The 20,386-nt window shown below is 46.1% G+C and overlaps 1 pseudogene; it reads left to right on the top strand.

Annotated features, from left to right (window-relative positions):
- Positions 1–8,931: 8,931 nt before the first annotated feature.
- LOC122934336 overlaps positions 8,932–20,386 on the top strand; it is a 34,528-nt pseudogene continuing 23,073 nt past the window's right edge.

Raw genomic sequence — 20,386 nt, forward strand, 5'->3', positions numbered from 1 at the left:
CCGCTACACTGTGCCACACAATATACAGTATACCGCTACACTGTGCCCCACAATATACAGTATACCGCTACACTGTGCCCCACAATGTACAGTATACCTCTACACTGTGCCGCACAATATACAGTATACCGCTACACTGTGCCGCACAATATACAGTATGCCGCTACACTGTGCCGCACAATATACAGTATGCCGCTACACTGTGCCGCACAATATACAGTATACCGCTACACTGTGCCACACAATATACAGTATACCTCTACACTGTGCCCCACAATATACAGTATACCTCTACACTGTGCCCCACAATATACAGTATACCTCTACACTGTGCCCCACAATATACAGTATACCTCTACACTGTGCCCCACAATATACAGTATACCTCTACACTGTGCCCCACAATATACAGTATACCTCTACACTGTGCCCCACAATATACAGTATACCTCTACACTGTGCCCCACAATATACAGTATACCTCTACACTGTGCCCCACAATATACAGTATACCGCTACACTGTGCCACACAATATACAGTATACCGCTACACTGTGCCACACAATATACAGTATACCGCTACACTGTGCCCCACAATGTACAGTATACCTCTACACTGTGCCGCACAATATACAGTATACCGCTACACTGTGCCGCACAATATACAGTATACCGCTACACTGTGCCGCACAATATACAGTATACCGCTACACTGTGCCGCACAATATACAGTATACCGCTACACTGTGCCGCACAATATACAGTATACCGCTACACTGTGCCGCACAATATACAGTATACCTCTACACTGTGCCACACAATATACAGTATACCTCTACACTGTGCCACACAATATACAGTATACCTCTACACTGTGCCACACAATATACAGTATACCTCTACACTGTGCCCCACAATATACAGTATACCTCTACACTGTGCCCCACAATATACAGTATACCTCTACACTGTGCCACACAATATACAGTATACCTTTACACTGTGCCACACAATATACAGTATACCGCTACACTGTGCCACACAATATACAGTATACCTCTACACTGTGCCACACAATATACAGTATACCTCTACACTGTGCCACACAATATACAGTATACCGCTACACTGTGCCCCACAATATACAGTATACCTCTACACTGTGCCCCACAATATACAGTATACCGCTACACTGTGCCCCACAATATACAGTATACCTCTACACTGTGCCCCACAATATACAGTATACCTCTACACTGTGCCACACAATATACAGTATACCGCTACACTGTGCCCCACAATATACAGTATACCTCTACACTGTGCCACACAATATACAGTATACCGCTACACTGTGCCACACAATATACAGTATACCTCTACACTGTGCCACACAATATACAGTATACCTCTACACTGTGCCTCACAATATACCTCTACACTGTGCCACACAATATACAGTATACCGCTACACTGTGCCACACAATATACAGTATACCGCTACACTGTGCCAAAGGAGTGGGGTTTACACAGGAGGAGGGAGATGCGAAGCGCGCTGAGGGGGGCCCTTACAAATATTTGCTGTGGGGCCCAGTCACTTCTAGTTACGCCCCTGCCCTCAGCTCATAAGCCTCGGCAAACGTATCTTTTTTACTGCAGAGAAGAAATCCCGTCTTGCAGCGCAGCATACACCGACTTTTGTGTAATCTGACAGCAGCGCAATGCTTCTGTCAAAATGCACATCAGTGCCGCAGCTGGTCGATCGGTTGGTCCACCTAGAAGGTAAAAAAACAAACAAACAAAAAAACAGGCCGCAACACAATAAATTTATTAACATTAACTTTATATAACATTTGAACATTAACTTTTTTTTTTTTTTTTTTTTTTTTTTTTTTTTTTACTTATAGGACAAACCTCTCCTTCCCCATGGGACAATGTGCAAAGTGCAAATCGCCCAGAGATGTGGCGAAGTACATTATGCACTTTGTCCCAGGTGAAAGGAGAGGTTTGCAGCAGCTCTGTGTGAATAGGCCCTAATATCCCTGTGTGTCTGTCCTGTGTAACGCAATCCCTATACTAAGTGTACCTGTGTGTGGTCCTTCCGGAAACACTCCACTAAGCATAGGGCAGGGTGGTCAGGGCAGTCAGGACAGAAATAGCGGGTGTCACGCCTTATTCCACTCCTGCTACAGACACAACATCTTTTTCAGGGTGACGCTTGGGTTGAGGTACCAGCAACGACATAGGGGAAATGTCGCTCGTGTAGACGGCTCACTACACTGGTGGATGGGGCCACGGAACCTCTTGGGTACAGGAGGTTCTCGATGATCTCTTCCTGAAATTTGAGGAAGGATCGTGTTCTCCCAGCCTTACTGTAGAGAACAAAACTATTGTACATCACCAATTGAATTAGATATACAGACACCTTCTTATATACCAGCGTCTGGTCCTCCGGGAAAGTAAATAAGGAGCCAACATCTGGTCATTGAAGTCCACCCCTCCCATTAGCAAATTATAGTTGTGGACACAGAGGGGCTTTTCAATGACACTGGTTGCTCGTTCAATTTGTATTGTCATGTCTGCGTGAATGGAGGAGAGCATGTAAACGTCGCGCTTGTCTCTCCATTTCACTGCGAGCAGTTTTTCGTTACACAAGGCAGCCCTCTCCCCCATTGCAAGACAGGTGGTAACAAGCCGTTGGGGGAAGCCCCGGCGACTAGGTCGCGCGGTGCCACAGCAGCCAATCTGTTCTAGAAACAAATGCTTGAAGAGGGGCACACTTGTGTAAACATTGTCCACATAAAGATGGTACCCCTTGCCAAATAAGGGTGACACCAAGTCCCAGACTGTCTTCCCACTGCTCCCCAGGTAGTCAGGGCAACCGACCGGCTCCAGGGTCTGATCTTTACCCTCATAGACTCGAAATTTGTGCGTATAGCCTGTAGCCCTTTCACAGAGCTTATACAATTTGACCCCATACCGGGCACTCTTGTTTGAAGCCAAGGCGCCCGGTAAAATGTATCAGGGACTCTATACAGATGTTTTGCTCAGGGGTATACAAATCTGCAAATTTGGTGTTAAAGTGGTCTATGTGGAGCCGGTCAAAAGCTGGGTGGCCTCTGGGACGAGAGGTGCTGTTGTCACTAAAGTGCAGGAAACGCAGGATGGTCTCAAATCGTGTCCTGGACATGGCAGCAGAGAACATGGGCATGTGATGAATTTGGTTCGTGGACCAATATGACCGCAATTCATGCTTTTTTGTCAGGCCCATGTTGAGGAGAAGGCCCAGAAAAGTTTTAAATTCGGAAACTTGGACGGGTTTCCACCGCAAAGACTGGGCATAAAAGCTTCCCGGGTTGGCGGCTATAAATTGAGTGGCATATTGGTTTGCGACTAAGTTTTTTTTTGGCATACCGGTTTTGGACGACTAAGTCCAAGAGCTCTGCAGTCAAGAACAGCTAAAAAAAAAACAGTGCCGATCTGATCTGAGCTGTCTCAACCCGAACTCCAGACTGGGCGGTGAATGGGGAAACTACAGGTGCGGCTGAAGTTGGGGGCTGCCAATCAGGGTTTGCCAGCACCTCATGGACTCTAGGGGCTCTACAGGCCTGTCTGTGCGGTGGCTGCGACGGGGGAACTAATGCACGTGCCACCGTACCAGCTTCAACTGCCCTTCTGGTGCTCGCCACTTCACCATGTTGTACGGCAGTGCTGGTACTAGGTCCAGGGAGGGCTGCGCTGCTGGTGTATGCCTCACCACGTAATCTGACAGCACCAGCCCCACTCTGCTGCCCTTGAAGCGGATCCTGCGCAACCTGTGGTCTAGCAACATGGGGCCGGGTACGCCTATTGGTATCAGGGACCTCAACCTCATCGTCCGAACTTTGGGTCAGAGAGCCACTGCTTTCTACAGGTTCGTATTCTGACCCGCTGGATTCGTCAGATAAGGGTTCCCATTCCTCATCCGACTGGGTCAGAAGCCTGTAGGCCTCTTCAGATAAATACCCCTTACTTGCCATTTGGTCAACTAAATTTAGGGGGTATTCCCTGAGACTACCCAAGAAAAAAAGCAAGTCTGTCTTACAAATGGGAGGCTAGCGAAGTACAGAAAGCCGCTGCGATTGATAAAAAATATAAAAACAGTTTTTTTTTATCGCCGCAGCACTTTTGTAGTGATTGCGCAGTGATAAAAAAAATAAAAAAATGTTGTCACTGCAGCGGGGTGGGCGTGGGTAAACGCATGTGTGGGCCACCGATCAGGCAAACACTGTGTTTTGGGTGGAGGGCGAACTAAGGTGACACTAATACTATTTATAGATCTGACTGTGATCAGTTCTGATCACTTACAGATACTATAACAGTACAAATGCTGATTAGCGATACGCGGTGGGCTGGGTACTAACCGACACTAACTACCTAACAACGGGGCCTAAACTAACCTAAAACCTAACAATCAATACTGGTAAAAAAAAACCCTGACAGTTTACACTGATCACTTTTTTCCCTTTCACTAGTGATTGACAGGGGTGATCAAGGGGTTAATTGGGATGATGGGGGGTGATCTGGGGCTAAATGTGTTGTGTTTTGTGCACTTACAGTTATCTGTGCTCTCTGCTGGAACCAACCGACGAAAAGGAACCAGCAGAGAGCACAGAAGTCATTTAACACACTATATTTATAAATATAGTGTGTTATATGGCTTGTGATTTGATTTTTTAAAAGTCACCAGCCTGCCAGCGATTATCATTGGCTGGCATTCTGGTGACGAACTTCTGCTGCGACGATTCCCGGTCCGCACTGCGCATGTGCGGGCCGGCTTGGTGCGTCATCTCGCGTCTCGCGAGATGACGCGCCGATGCGTCGACGAGAAATAACCCAACCGCCCGCAGGACGCATCCCTGCATTAGGCGGTCCGGAGGTGGTTAAAGGACCTGCTGAGATCATTTCAGTAATCGTCTTGTTAACTCAGGTGAGAATGTTGACGAGCACAAGGCTGGAGATCATTATGTCAGGCTGTTTGGGTTAAAATGGCAGACTTGACCTGTTAAAAGGAGGGTGATGCTTGAAGTCATTGTTCTTCCATTGTTAACCATGGTGACCTGCAAAGAAACGCGTGCAGCCATCTCTGCGTTGCATAAAAATGGCTTCACGGGCAAGGATATTGTGACTACTAAGATTGCAACTCAATCAACAATTTATAGGATTATCAAGAACTTCAAGGAAAGAGGTTCTTGTTAAGAAGGCTTCAGGGCGTCCAAGAAAGTCCAGCAAGCGCCAGGATCATCTCCTAAAGAGGATTCAGCTGCGGGATCGGAGTGCCACCAGTGCAGAGCTTGCTCAGGATTGGCAGCAGGCAGGTGTGAGCGCATCTGCATGCACAGTGAGGCGAAGACTTTTGGAAGATGGCCTGGTATCAAGAAGGGCAGCAAAGAAGCTACTTCTCTCCAAAAAAAACATCAGGGACAGATTGATCTTCTGCACAAAATATGGTGAATCGACTGCTGAGGACTGGGGCAAAGTCATATTCTCAGATGAAGCCTCTTTCCGATTGTTTGGGGCATCAGGAAAAAGGCTTGTCCGGAGAAGAAAAGGTGAGCGCTACCATCAGTCCTGTGTCATGCCAACAGTAAAGCATCCTGAGACCATTCATGTGTGGGGTTGCTTCTCATCCAAGGGAGTGGGCTCACTCACAATTTTGCCCAAAAACACAGCCATGAATAAAGAATGGTACCAAAACACCCTTCAACAACAACTTCTTCCAACAATCCAACAACAGTTTGAAGAACTATGCATTTTCCAGCACGATGGAGCACCGTGCCATAAGGCAAAAGTGATAACTAAGTGGATCGGGGACCAAAACATTGACATTTTGGGTCCATGGCCTGGAAACTCCCCAGATCTTAATCCCATTGAGAACTTGTGGTCAATCCTCAAGAGGCAGGTGGACAAACAAAAACCCACTAATTCTGACAAAATCCAAGAAGTGATTATGAAGGAATGGGTTGCTATCAGTCAGGAATTGGCCCAGAAGTTGATTGAGAACATGCCCAGTCGAATTGCAGAGGTCCTGAAAAAGAAGGGCCAACACTGCAAATACTGACTCTTTGCATAAATATTTTGTCGATAAAAGCCTTTGAAAAGTATGAAGTGCGTGTAATTATATTTCACTACATCACAGAAACAACTGAAACAAAGATCTAAAAGCAGTTTAGCAGCAAACTTTGTGAAAACTAATATTTGTGTCATTCTGAAAACTTTTGGCCACGACTGTAGACAGTCTTTGGATATCGGTTCCTCCTTCCCTCAAGGATTCTCTACTTGTGCATTTGCAGTTCTCGTTCCTTGCTTTCAGCTTTAGTAAGGCTACATGAACACGGACGTTGTTTGCTTCCGTGTCTGTTCCATTTTTTTTGCGGATAGGATGCAGACTCAATTTCAATGGGTCTGCAAAAAATGCGGACAGCACACCGTGTTCTGTCAGCATCCGTTTGTCCGTTCCGTAGCCCTGCAAAAAAAAAATAGAACATGTCCTATTCTTGTCCATGTGCGGTAGCCTAAAGCTGAGTTTCAATAGTAACATCCAAACAGGTGGTCGACCAGGCTCTGAGGCTGCTGCTTCTCCCTAGCAGACCCAGACTGGAATGGTTGCTGCCTCTCTCCCAGGTTAAGCTACCGCTAACACTTGGCTGATACAATACTGGCTAGAAAGCTTGCTCCTCAGACAGAAATGCTGGATCCCTCTGCTGAGTCAGAGCATAATTAACTAAATAGTGCCACCTGTAGACAGCTTTCGAGAATACATACAAGGCATAATACAAAGAACAAACAAATAAAGGGCATCTGTCAGCAGATTTGTACCTATGACATTGGCTGACCTGGTACATGTGCGCTTGGCAGCTGAAGGCATCTGTGTTGGTCCCATGTTCATATGTGCCTGCATTACAGAGAAAAATTATGTTCTAATATATGCAAATGAGCCTCTAGGAGCAAAGGGGGTGTTGCCATTACACCTAAAGGCTCTGTTTTCTCTGCAACTGCCGCACCCTCTGCACTTTGATTGACAGGACCATGCAGTGAAAATGTCTTCACGCCAGGTCCTGGAGAAGGGGTTACAGTTGCAGAGAGAGCGGAGCCTCTAGCTGTAATGACAACGCCCCCATTGCTTCTAGAGGCTTATTTGCATATATTAAAACATCATTGGGCTCTGGTGCTGTATTTATGTAGCGATGGTGGTTCTGGTGCTGTATTTATGTAGCGATGGTGGTTCTGGTGCTGTATTTATGTAGCGATGGTGGTTCTGGTGCTGTATTTATGTAGTGATGGTGGTTCTGGTGCTGTATTTATTTAGTGATGGTGGTTCTGGTGCAGTATTTATGTAGTGATGGTGGTTCTGGTGCTGTATTTATGTAGTGATGGTGGTTCTGGTGCTGTATTTATGTAGTGATGGTGGTTCTGGTGCTGTATTTATGTAGTGATGGTGGTTCTGGTGCAGTATTTATGTAGTGATGGTGGTTCTGGTGCTATATTTATGTAGTGATGGTGGTTCTGGTGCAGTATTTATGTAGTGATGGTGGTTCTGGTGCTGTATTTATGTAGTGATGGTGGTTCTGGTGCTGTATTTATGTAGTGATGGTGGTTCTGGTGCTGTATTTATGTAGTGATGGTGGTTCTGGTGCTATATTTATGTAGTGATGGTGGTTCTGGTGCAGTATTTATGTAGTGATGGTGGTTCTGGTGCTGTATTTATGTAGTGATGGTGGTTCTGGTGCTGTATTTATGTAGTGATGGTGGTTCTGGTGCTGTATTTATGTAGTGATGCTGGTTCTGGTGCTGTATTTATGTAGTGATGTTGGTTCTGGTGCTGTATTTATGTAGCGATGCTGGTTCTGGTGCTGTATTTATGTAGCGATGGTGGTTCTGGTGCTGTATTTATGTAGCGATGTTGGTTCTGGTGCTGTATTTATGTAGTGATGCTGGTTCTGTATTTGTGAGTTAAACTTACATCTGATGCTACCTATTCACATCTGCGCTGGAGGCTCCATTCGGGGGCCTCTGCCACAGATTCTGTCAAAAAGATCTCAAGGTAAAAAAGCAGCATCCCAAACATAAACTGAACGAACCTGACTGTAGCGACTGGAGTCTGTTCTGCTCCGTTTGCTTTAATTATGTGCTGAATCTGGCACTTTCCATCCTGCTCTTATAATGGAGTGTACAAATCTTACTAAATATTGTCCAGTATGCAGTAAAGAAGGGCTTTATGTTATTTGGGAGGCCCCCAATGAATGCAGTGCTTCGTACACCTGGAAACCTTAATGTAGCCCTGGATACAGTCACAGCTCTGCTACATACACACAATAATTACATCAGGTGTAGCACTCCGGCTGCTGTAAAACTACAACTCCCAGCATACACGCTTGTCTTCGCAGAACTCCCACAATGGGTATTGTAGTTTCACAACAGCTGGAGTGCCGAAGGTTTATGACCCTGTATTACATCCTGATGCCACACACAAACTCCAGGTCATCCAGAGCAGCAGCACCTGGTCATGTGGTCACTAACTCCTTCCACATTTGATCACATGGTCATGATGTCATCACAGGTCCTTTACCGCCTTCAGCAACACAGTCTGGCTCCTCCCACACAGAACCACATGGTCATGACATCATCAAAGGTCCTTTACCGCCTTCAGTGACACAGTCTGGCTCCTCCCACACATAACCACATGGTCATGACATCATCAAAGGTCCTTTACCGCCTTCAGCAACACAGCCTGGCTCCTCCCACACAGAACCACATGGTCATGACATCATCAAAGGTCCTTTACCCCCCTTCTAGCAGCACAGCTTGGAGCCTGACTCCTCCCACACGTGATCACATGGTCATGACATCAGGAAAGGTCTTATAGCCCACTAATTCCTATCGCTAATGCCTAGAATGTATGGGCTCTGGAGAGCTTTAGGTCACGTTACGAGGTGAGTCTGAGATCGGTGATGGTGATAAGTGAGGTTCAGGTAAGTGTCCTGTGTGCTGGGCTGCGGGGCGTCCTCTCCATGTTCTGTGCGGTCTCCTGTGGGGTCAGGATTAGGGACAGGTTTACAGTCAGGGAGGTTTTGTGGAGAACATTAGTTTCTAGAACAACTTGGGGGCGGGGCTACATCCTCTCAGAAGCCCATACATTCTAGGTGCGTACATGTTGTGTCCAGCAGGGCAGGTAGGTGTGTAGTCACCGCCATTGTCTGTCAGGATGACTGGGGCAGAGGGGGCATTAGGGTTGTCACCTTTCCCAACAAAAAATACTGTTCAAGTAAAGCCACACCCAAAGGGGTGTGGTTATGGGGGCGTGGCTTTATGCAGGGTATTAAAGGGAGTCTGTCAGCAGATTTACCCCTTTTTAACAGTTGCCATTATGCTGTAGCCGCAAAACAGACGATTAACACAGTACCTAGATACGCTTTGGTGGACTTTTAAATCTGCCAAAAACGAACTTTGATGAGGGCTCGCAAGTGCCCAGGGCGGAGTCCACCGTGTTGGAGCCCAGGCAGCTCTGCCTCTTCGGCTCTTATCCCCGCCCAGCCTCCTCCTCTGCTCGCCTATCTGTTGTCTCTCCCCCTCAGCGAGATCCCGCGCCGACGCGATGACTTCCTTGGTCGGGGCATGCGCATAAGCTACTGCGATGCCGTGTCAGCAATGGGCATTGCAGTGCGCATGCCCCGGCCAAGGAAGTTATCGCATCGGCGCGGGATCTCGCTGAGGGGGAGAGACAACAGATAGGCGAGCAGAGGAGGAGGCTGGGCGGGGATAAGAGCCGAAGAGGCAGAGCTGCCTGGGCTCCAGCCCGGTGGACTCCGCCCAGGGCACTTGCGAGCCCTCATCAAAGTTCGTTTTTGGCAGATTTAAAAGTCCACCAAAGCGTATCAAGGTACTGTGTTAATCGTCTGTTTTGCGGCTACAGCATAATGGCAACTGTTAAAAAGGGGTAAATCTGCTGACAGACTCCCTTTAAGTCGCTGTCTTACTGTGGCTCCCAGTAATATTAGTGCCCCCACCGAATTAAGTTCCCCAGTAATAGTAATGCTCCCGTCAGTGTGCCCCAGAATTAATAATATATAACGTTAGTAGTAATGCCCCCCCAGTATTAATAGTGCCCTCAGTAATAATGCCTTTATTAGTGCCCCTCAAAATTAATAAAGCCCCCATTAGTGCCCCCACTAATAGTAATGCATCCATTACTGCGCCCCAGAATTAATAATGCCCAACATTAGTAGAAATGGCCCCATTAGTGCCCCCCAGGAATAGTAATTCTTCTCCTATTAGTGTGCCCCAGAATTAATGCTTCTCATTAGTGCCCCCCAGATTTAATAATGCTCCCTAGTAAGAATAACACCCCATCAGTGCCCCCCAGTAAGAATAATGCCCCCGATACACCCCCACACGCACTCTCCGATCCTCACAAGACCTCCTTCTCTCCTCTCCTCTTATTGCCTTTTCCCACAATCGCCTCCAAGATTTCTCCCGTGCATCCCCCATACTCTGGAACTCGCTACCCCAACATATCAGACTCTCACCGACAGTGGAATCCTTCAAAAGAAACCTGAAAACCCACCTCTTCAGACAAGCCTACAACCAGTGACCCTGCTGCCTCTATACCGCCATGACCAACTTCACCTTCACCTACTGTGTCCTTCTCCCATACCATGTAGATTGTAAGCCCTCACGGGCAGGACCCTCTCTCCATCTGTACCAGTCTGTAACTCTTCTTGTATATGCTCAGTGCAATTGCCTGTATTATGTATGTGCACCGCTTATCATATGTACAGCGCTATGGAATGAATGGTGCGTTAATAATAAATAATAATAATAATTAGTCCTCCCAATAAGAAAAACACCCCATTGGTGCCCCCCAGTAAGAATAATGCCCGTAAGAATAATGCCCCCATTGGTGCCCCCCAGTAAGAATAATGCCCCCATTAGTCCCCCCAGTAAGAATGGTGCCCCCCAGTAAGAATAATGCCCCCATTGGTGCCCCCCAGTAAGAACAATGCAGTGCGAGCAAATAGCGGAGGAGAGTGCCTTTTTTTTTTTTTTTTTTTTTTTAAACACAAGTGGGGGAGGTAAAGGCTGTACTAATGAGCGCTCCACAATGGAAGGGCTCATTAGTAACAGTCCATATAGGAAAACATCAGCAATTAATATTGCGGGTAGAAACAAAATTACAGGCACCAGCAGGGCCACTAAAATACTGGCTTTGCCGGTGAGATACCGGCCGGGTGGCAACCCTAGGTGTCATTAACCCCTTCACTACCTGCTGTTGAATTAACTCATTATTCCTTATTTACATCAGGAGGTGGTTGAAGGGGTTCTCCGAGCACAGACCTCCTGGGGATATTGTCTCTACGGTGTACAGCGGGATGACTTTTATTCTGCAGCCGTTCTCTATGCTGTATGGCGGAATTATTTCTGTACTGTGTGACGGACGCAGCAGAAGTAGAATGTGTTCTTTCAGCGAATAAAAGGGAACTCGGTATACACCTGTATATGTGAAATATATATGTTCTTCCCATGTCTAACAAATACAGGGAACTGATTACAGTGAGGAACAGAAGTATTTGAACACCCTGCGATTTCGCAAGTTCTCCCACTTAGAAATCACGGAGGGGTCTGAAATTCACATTGTAGGTGCATTCCCACTCTGAGAGACATGATTAAAAATACGAATTCAGGAAATCACATTGTATGATTTTTAAAGAATGTATTTGCCTTGTACTGCTGAACATAAGTATTTGAACACCTGAGAAAATCAGTGTTAATATTTGGTCCAGAAGCCTTGGTTTGCAGTTACAGAGGTCAAACGTTTCCTGTAGTTCTTGGCCAGGTTTGCACACACTGCAGCAGGGATTTTGGCCCGATCCTCCACATAGATCTCCTCTAGATCTGTCAGGTTTCGGGGCTGTCGCTGAGCAACACGGAGTTTCAGCTCCCTCCAAAGATGTTCTATTGGATTTAGGTCTGGAGACTGGCTAGCCCACTCCAGAACCTTGATATGCTTCTTACAGAGCCACTCCTTGGTTATCCTGGCTGTGTGCTTCAGGTCGTTGTCATGTTGGAAGACCCAGCCACGACCCATCTTCAATGCTCTGACTGAGGGAAGGAGGTTGTTGCTCAAAATCTCACAATAAATGGCCCCATTCATCCTCTCCTTAATACAGTGCAGTCGTCCTGTCCCCTTCATAGAAATGCACCCCCAAAGCATGATGTTACAATCCCTCATGCTTCACAGTAGGGATGGTGTTCTTGGGATGCAACTCATCCTTCTTTTTCCTCCAAACACGACAAGTGAAGTTTAGACCAAAAAGTTCTACTTTGGTCTCATCTGACCACATGACTTTCTCCCATGCCTCCTCTGGATCATCCAGATGGTCATTGGCAAACTTCAGACGGGCCTGGACATGTGATGACTTGAGCAGGGGAACCTTCCGTGCAATGCATGATTTGAAACCATGACGGCGTAGTGTTCTACCGACAGTGACCTTTGAAACTGTGGTCCCAGCTCTCTTCATGTCATTGACCAGCTCCTCCCTTGTAGTTCTGGGCTGATTCCTCACCTTTCTTATCATCAGTGATACCCCACGAGGTGAGATCTTGCATGGAGCCCCAGTCCGAGGGAGACTGACAGTCATCTTTAGCCTCTTCCATTTTCTAACAATTGCTCCAACAGTTGATCTATTTTCACCAAGCTGCTTGGCAATTGCCCCGTAGCCCTTTCCAGCCTTGTGGAGGTCCACAATTTTGTCTCTGGTGTCTTTTGACAGCTCTTTGGTCTTGCCCATGGTAGTAGTTGGCGTCTGACTGACTGTGGGGTGGACAGGTGTCTTTAAAGAGCTCAGACAGGTGCTACTAAGTTAGATTAATAAGTGGAGTAGAGGTGGACTTTTTTAAGGCACAGTAACAGGTCTTTGAGAGCCAGAATTATTCTTGCTGTTTCTCAGGTGTTCAAATACTTATGTTCAGCAGTGCAAGACATACATTTTTTAAAAATCATACAATGTGATTTCCTGATTTATTTTTTTATTCTGTCTGAGTGGGAATGCACCTACAATGTCATAATTTCAGACCCCTCCATGATTTCTAAGTAGGAGAACTTGCAAAATCGCAGGGTGTTCAAATACTTCTGTTCCTCACTGTATATATCTTGTTCATTCCCTGTCTAAGGCTTTATTCACACAGTCAGCAGAGCATGTTTATCAAGCTCGCCTGTTTTCGGCCATAAAATTAGACAGGCATTTTTCATTCGACAGCCTTTCTTTTGCCGAGCATTTATTAAAAGTCTCACAGTTGATGAATTACGGTAGATTTGTCATAATGTCCTTAGACTGACCTCTGGTGGTTGTTTTTCAGGGCGACATATAAAGTCGTATGTGTCCAGGGAAGTACAACTTTTAATGCAAAAAGTTGCAACTCTCCACTGAAAACAGATGTAGAAAAGTACGCCAGCCCTGGGGTGCGGTAGAAATTAGTCTGTTTTTGCTACAAGTTCAGGGACAAATAAGGGTGCACCTACATAAATAGGTTGTAGAAAAGTCGCAAAAGTTAGAAAACTTCAGAATTGGTGTAAAAAAAAATCAAAATAGCCTGATGAGGAGCAAAAGCTTTAAAAACAAGCGCAATTTCAGTAGTAAATGCAACTTAAAAAATAAGATTTTAAAACAGCACTAAAACCAGGCGCAAACACTTTGGTAAATGTGCCCCAATGTTCGGTCAGTGATTGTGAGCCAAAAGCAGGTGCAGGCCTAAACTAAGAACAGGTGCAGATCTTTTCCTCGTCTCTGTGGAGGCTCCACTCCTGGTTTTGGCTCACAATCACTGATGGAAATCATTGACGTGTGAATAAAGCCTCATTCACGTGAGTAGGTGGTCAGTGATGCATCCGTGAAGCTGTCCGTGAAGGATCCTGTGAGGGATACCACCCCTCGCGCCGGCTTGACTTCAACTACGTCGAGCTCATGAGACGCGGTATGGTCCCTGGTTACCAAGACGTGACGTTACACCCTCCTGGAGGAGCATGTAAGGTCAGCTTGGTACAGTTTACACAGACACCTCCTGTCCACGCGGGCACAGAGAGTATACAAGCTGAGAGAGCCTTTTCGCTGCCGCAGTGAAACAGCGCTTTCTCAGCCCGCGTATCTGCCACCAGCTTCTCGTTTGATATAAGCCCGGTCCACTAACGGGATTATATAGGGTGAGAAACCAATCTGCGGTAGCTTATAACTAGGCCGAAACACAGGCATGGGGATTCGTGATCGAGATACAAGACAGCACAAGATTAAATTATATATTTAATCGCCTTAAGGGCACACTAGATATAACACTATACACACAGAATATATACAGTGGTCTGAGGTTACAAATACAGGTAATATGGTATAAACAGGATTACACAAAGTTCAAGTCAGTTACCGGGTAGATGAATGTTCCTTTGGGTTATGGTTAGTCCTTTGCTGTATTCACATGGAGAGCAGTGATGTCAGCTAGTTGCATGTCCTTCTAAACACATGGCATGATGTGACCCTCCTTCAGAGAAAAGACACGCCTGCTTGCTGGCACATGCCTTTTAACCTGTAGCCGTTCCCTCCCGGCCCTTGGGAGCGGTCCACCCCCCCCCCCCCCCCTCTGCTGGGCTGGCAGCAAATGGCCCACAAAACCCTTTAGGGTTCGTAGCTCCAGGCCAGAAGGTCACAGGGAGATGGTTCTGGGACCAACGGATCCGCCTGAGTTCCGGCTACCAGTAGAGTCCAAGCATGGTACTGTTATTGGGTTTCTGTAGGGAGATATGTATATCTCCCTTCCCTGGCATTCCACCAACAAACTAAGACCATGGGCATATTCATCGTGGCCTCCGGGACAAAAATATGTATCCGGTTTGCGCCTGTGATGGCCGGGCGATTCATAATTCCTTATAAATCGACGGTTCCATGCTGTCTTTTGATTGAACTGGGGAATGGCTTAGACCCCCTTCAGGGAGGTTTTCCTGCAGGATCCATGCTGTCTGAATGGGGTGTGAAATTGTAAACAAAGGTGGCATGCAAGAAGTTCCCTGCCATATGGCTGGGGCTTTAAAGCAGGGCCCTCCTGTGGAGTTCCTTACCTCTATCTTTCAGCAAATGGCGGGTGTAGGGACATGGCTGACGGTAAATATTAATCCATATTTCTCACAGGTCCGTTTTTGGCTGTCTGTGTTGCATCCGTGTTTCATTGACACTGAACAGCTGAAAAATAATTTTCAAAGAGTCTATTCTTAATGATTTGTGAAACACGAATGCAACACGGATGACATCCGTGTTGCATCCGTGGTTTTTACAGACCCATAGACTATAATAGACGTGATGGATCCCTGAACACAGCCAAAATAGAGCATGCATCCGTGCTAAAAACACTGCCCCACGGACTGTGCTAAAACAGTGATGTGTGAATACACACATTCAAATAAATGGGGACATGTGCTGTCCGTGGAGAACATGTACAGCACACGTCCGTGAAACACTGACGTGTGAATGAGGCTTAAGGGCTGTATTACACTGGCTAATGAGCATTTGCATGAACGCTCATTAGCGATCATCTTGCAGTGTAATAATGGCGCCGATTGCACGTTTGCTCGTTCATCGGGCAGTTCTGATTTTTAAGCATGCTTAAAGATTAGCACTCGCCAGCGGCAGATCGTGCAGTCTAATAGCGATCTGCTGCCGACAAACCACTATACAGCATGGGGACAATCGCTTGCTTAATCTGCCTGTGCAGGTTTAGGCTACATTCACACTAACGTATTTTGTCTCTGTGTCCGTTTTTTTTTTGTTTATTTATTTATTTATTTTTTTTGTGTGTGGATTGGATGAGGACCCATTCATTTCAATGGGTCTGCAAAAAATGCGGACGGCACACGTAGCCCTGCAAAATATATAGAGCATGTCTTTTTCTTGTCCGTTTTGTGGACAAGGATAGGCATTGTTACAATGGATCTGAAAAAAAACAAAAAACGGATGCAACACGGATGTCATCCGTATTTTTTGCGGACTTCAAAATACATACGGTCGTGTGGATGTAGCCTTCAGGTCACACTTCAGTTATTAAGTCAATTATTTCTGTCAGTTAGGGCTCATTCAGACGGCCGTATGTTGCTTTCTGCATCTGATCCGCAATTTCTATGGGGCCCCAAAAGAGGCGGAAAGCACACTGTGTGCTGTCCGCATCTTTCCTTCCATTCCATGGCTCCGCAAAACAAATAAAACATGTTCAGAGAAAATCAGGATGTGGCTCCATTGAAGTCTATTGTGTTTTTTGCGGACATGCTGAACTGTGCGAATTTTTGCGAACATCAAAAAACATACTGCCTGTGCCGAAAATATTCGTTTGCTTAAACTATAAGGTGGTGCTCAGCTATTTTCAGAAGTCCCATTGAAATGAATAGGAAGGGCACTGCAATCCTCGGCTATTTTCAGCAGTCCCATAGGAAGGAATGGAGGGTGGTCGCGCAATCGTGGTGTGCTCTCCAATTGTGGTGGGCTCTGTTAGTATATGTGTGGTGGGCTCTGTTAGTATATGTGTGGTGGGCTCTGTTAGTATATGTGTGGTGGGCTCTGTTAGTATATGTGTGGTGGGCTCTGTTAGTATATGTGTGGTGGGCTCTGTTAGTATATGTGTAAAAAAATAAATAAAAATAGAACATGTTATATTTTTTTTTTTTGCGGCGGACAAAATCTTGCAGATCGTGGACCTATTCAAATAAATGGGACCGCCTCCAGAAACAGCGGGCACACGACCGGTCAGTAGCATGTCCTAAGGGTGCCTTAACATGCGGTGGATTTTGTTGCAGAAAAATCAGTTCCATTGAGGCCTCATGCACACGACCGTTGTGTGCATCTGTGTCCGTTGTTCCGTTTTCCGTGATTTTCTGCGGACCCATTGACTTTCAATGGGTCCGTTGAAAACTCGGAGAAAAAAACAGTTTGTCATCCGCGTCTGTGATCCGTGTTTCCTGTCCGTCAAAAAAATATGACCTGTCCTATTTTTTTGACGGACAACGGTTCGCGGACCCATTCAAGTCAATGGGTCCGTGAAAAAACACGGAGGCATACAAGATTGCCGTCCGTGATCCGTGTCCGTAGGCTACTTTAGCACAGACGGATCCGCAGATCCGTCTGCATACAGCTTTTTCAGAGCTGAGTTTTTTACATCGTGAAAACTCAGATCCGACAGTATATTCTAACACAGAGGCGTTCCCATAGTGATGGGGACGCTTCTAGTTAGAATATACTAAAAACTGTGTACATGACTGCCCCCTGCTGCCTGGCAGCATCCGATCTCTTACAGGGGGCTGTGATCCGCACAATAAACCCCTCAGGTGCCGCACCTGAGGGGTTAATTGTGCGTATCACAGCCCCCTGTAAGAGATCAGGGGACTCCCCTCCCCTGTATTAAATTCATTGGTGGCCAGTGCGGCCCCCCCTCCCTCCCTCCCCTGTATTAAATTCATTGGTGGCCAGTGCGGCCTCCCCTCTTCCCCCCCCCCCTAATTAAAATCCCCTCCCCTATCATTGGTGGCAGCGGAGAGTTCTGATCGGAGTCCCAGTTTAATCGCTGGGGCTCCGATTGGTTACCATGGCAACCAGGACGCTACTGCAGTCCTGGCTGCCATGGTTACTTAGCAATTTTAGAAGCATTATACTTACCTGTGCTGTCTATGACCGGCCGGGTGCTCCTCCTACTGGTAAGTGAAAGGTCTGTGCGGCGCATTGCTTATAGCACAAGATGCCACCCTTCAAGACACTGCGCCATTGCGATCTGCTGCCTTCCGCCTTTCCATGAGACAATACTCCCAGCACAGTCTAGCATGCGCCCAGAAGGAAGCCCTGTCCAGACCTAGACAATCATTATTATTTACTCACCACAAGCGCACGCGTCGCTCTGAGAACCTAGATCAGCCACGGCATTCCCGCCTGCCTGTTTTTGTCACTACTTACAGTGCACAATACTCGCAGATCTGTAATATGGTAAGAAACTATTACCTGTACTGTCAACAGATGACCAATGGCGCAGTGTCTTGACGGGTGGCATCTTGTGCTCAGCCCGTAGAGCGCCCACACTGGGCAATAGACTCTGCCCCTCTTTGTATTCTGAGGGGGCACGAGCTTCTCCAGTGTGGTTGCGGTTTCTTGGCAGCTACAAATGTGGGCACAAAATCTGTACGTGCTGCTCTTATATGCGACCTGGCAAGGAAGTTTTTTCCTATGCCATGAATCAAAGTTTTTCCATCAAACAATACATCCACTGTAACAGCACTCATGTGGTGTACTGTATTTCATGTACTCTCTGTTCCCTCCAGTACATTGGTTGCACCACCAATGGCCTTAAGGTTAGACACATCTCTGACATTCCTCATTCACATGCCAGGAATGTGTCTGCAGTCCGCCTGCATTTTTCAGTGGTGCATGGTGGCAACACAGAGGGTTTAACAGTGCAAGGCCTGGAAAGGGTTACTCCACCACCAAGGGGCGGTAATTACAAGAAGAAGCTTTTGAATCGTGAGTCTTTTTGGATCTTTAAAATGGGGTCCACTGCACCAAGTGGACTCAATCGGAAACATGACCTGATATTACATTATTGAATTTTTGATCCATGATTTGTATGTGTTCTTTTGTTTTAAATTAACTATTCTTTTTAGCACTTGTTGTCAATTTCATTTGAAGGAGGGGCTTGTAGTTAGTGTCCACCTGCTTTTAGGTGGAGGCGCTATATATCTAACCCCCTCCTCAGTATGTGTATGTCATGAGGAAGGATCGCAATTGTCTCTGATCCGAAACATGTAGACTGGACTGTAACTGGCTTTTATCTGCACTGGAAAATAAAGGTAACATTTTAACCGAGCTGGACCCTTTTCTCTTTTTACTCAAGTAACGCTGTGGTTCTTTGCATGGTCCGTGCTTGGTGTGAAAGGGTTTGAGCACGCCTACACTTTCTTTCTGCCCACCTTCTAGTAGTGGTCTGCCCATATGGAGAACTTACCACATGCCCGGTGAGGTGGCTATAGGCCATGTGGATGGAAATTCTCCTCCCCTCACGACCGAATGACTGGGTCTACAGTACAGTTTCTTCCCTATGTTTTCTTACCGCAACTGTTTAATATTTCTTATATCATTTAAGAGTTTTCCCCTACTGCAAAACATGTTCCTATACGTGTTTTGTTTCTCCTATTTACCCATCCTGTCTGTCTACCCCATCCCACAACTTGCTCCTTGTCAGCACAACAGGATTAGAGCAATACATATAGGCGTAAATAATGATTCACACATAAGGCTTTCCTATCTATGGATTCAAGCATCTTGTTATGGTGTACTCTCCCTTGGATATTATGAGATTCTATCATATCACCCCCTACACCCCATTATAATTCTGATATGGCTGATGTTTTAATGTAAAAGGGTTGAACGCACCAGCAATGAGGAGCCAAATTTTCTGATTCATGAACAAGCATAAAGTAAGAATAGCCTTGTTACAGGAAACAAACTTTCGACATAAACATGTTCCTACTCTATCTCGCCTGCAATATAACCAGTGGTTTCACAGCACATCCCCTCGATCAGCTTCCAAAGGGGTTAGTATAGCTATACACAAGTCGATCCCCTTTGCTTGGCGTTCATCCCAAATTGACCCTGACGGGAGATATATCTTTCTCAAGGGAGTTATAGGCTCACAGATGTTTATCTTTCTCAATAGGCCAAAATAGCCCTAGTGTGAATCACTTACACAGACTAATACTGTGTCAGATGCTTCCACAGAAAAACAAAAACTAATAAAGTTTTTTCCATCAAGGGCCAAAATGCAAGGGGAGGTATATAAGTAATGCTAGTAGGGGTATATGGGTCCCCTTATCACATATCGCAGAGGGAGAAGCCTTAAGGACAGATTAGTACATAGCCACTATACTGGCCCTTCAAAAGAAGGCACTTGGCTGGATAGAAAACCAATGGGGGTCTTTAAATGCGGCACTTGTAAGGCTTGCAACTATATCCGTACTACCAAGACAGTGACTTGTTCGGCCACGAACCATACTCATATAGTGAAAGACTTTATCAACTGTAAAACCAAGGGAGTGATCTATATAGGACAATGTACTTGTCCTAAAGATTATATTGGTAAGACTTTCAGAGAAATGAGACGGCGCGTGTGCGAACACATAAACAATATAGTTAAGCACAAGGATACACCTATTGCCAATCATATGAATGAACATCATAATGGTGATTTGAAATCCATTGTTTTCTCTGCACTTGAGACTCTTCCCATACTGGGAGGCTACTGGGACCGGAAAATCTTGCAAAAAGAAACAGAATGGATA

This window comes from Bufo gargarizans, chromosome 4 (assembly GCF_014858855.1).
Source record: "Bufo gargarizans isolate SCDJY-AF-19 chromosome 4, ASM1485885v1, whole genome shotgun sequence".
In the NCBI taxonomy this organism is placed as follows: Eukaryota; Metazoa; Chordata; class Amphibia; order Anura; family Bufonidae; genus Bufo; species Bufo gargarizans.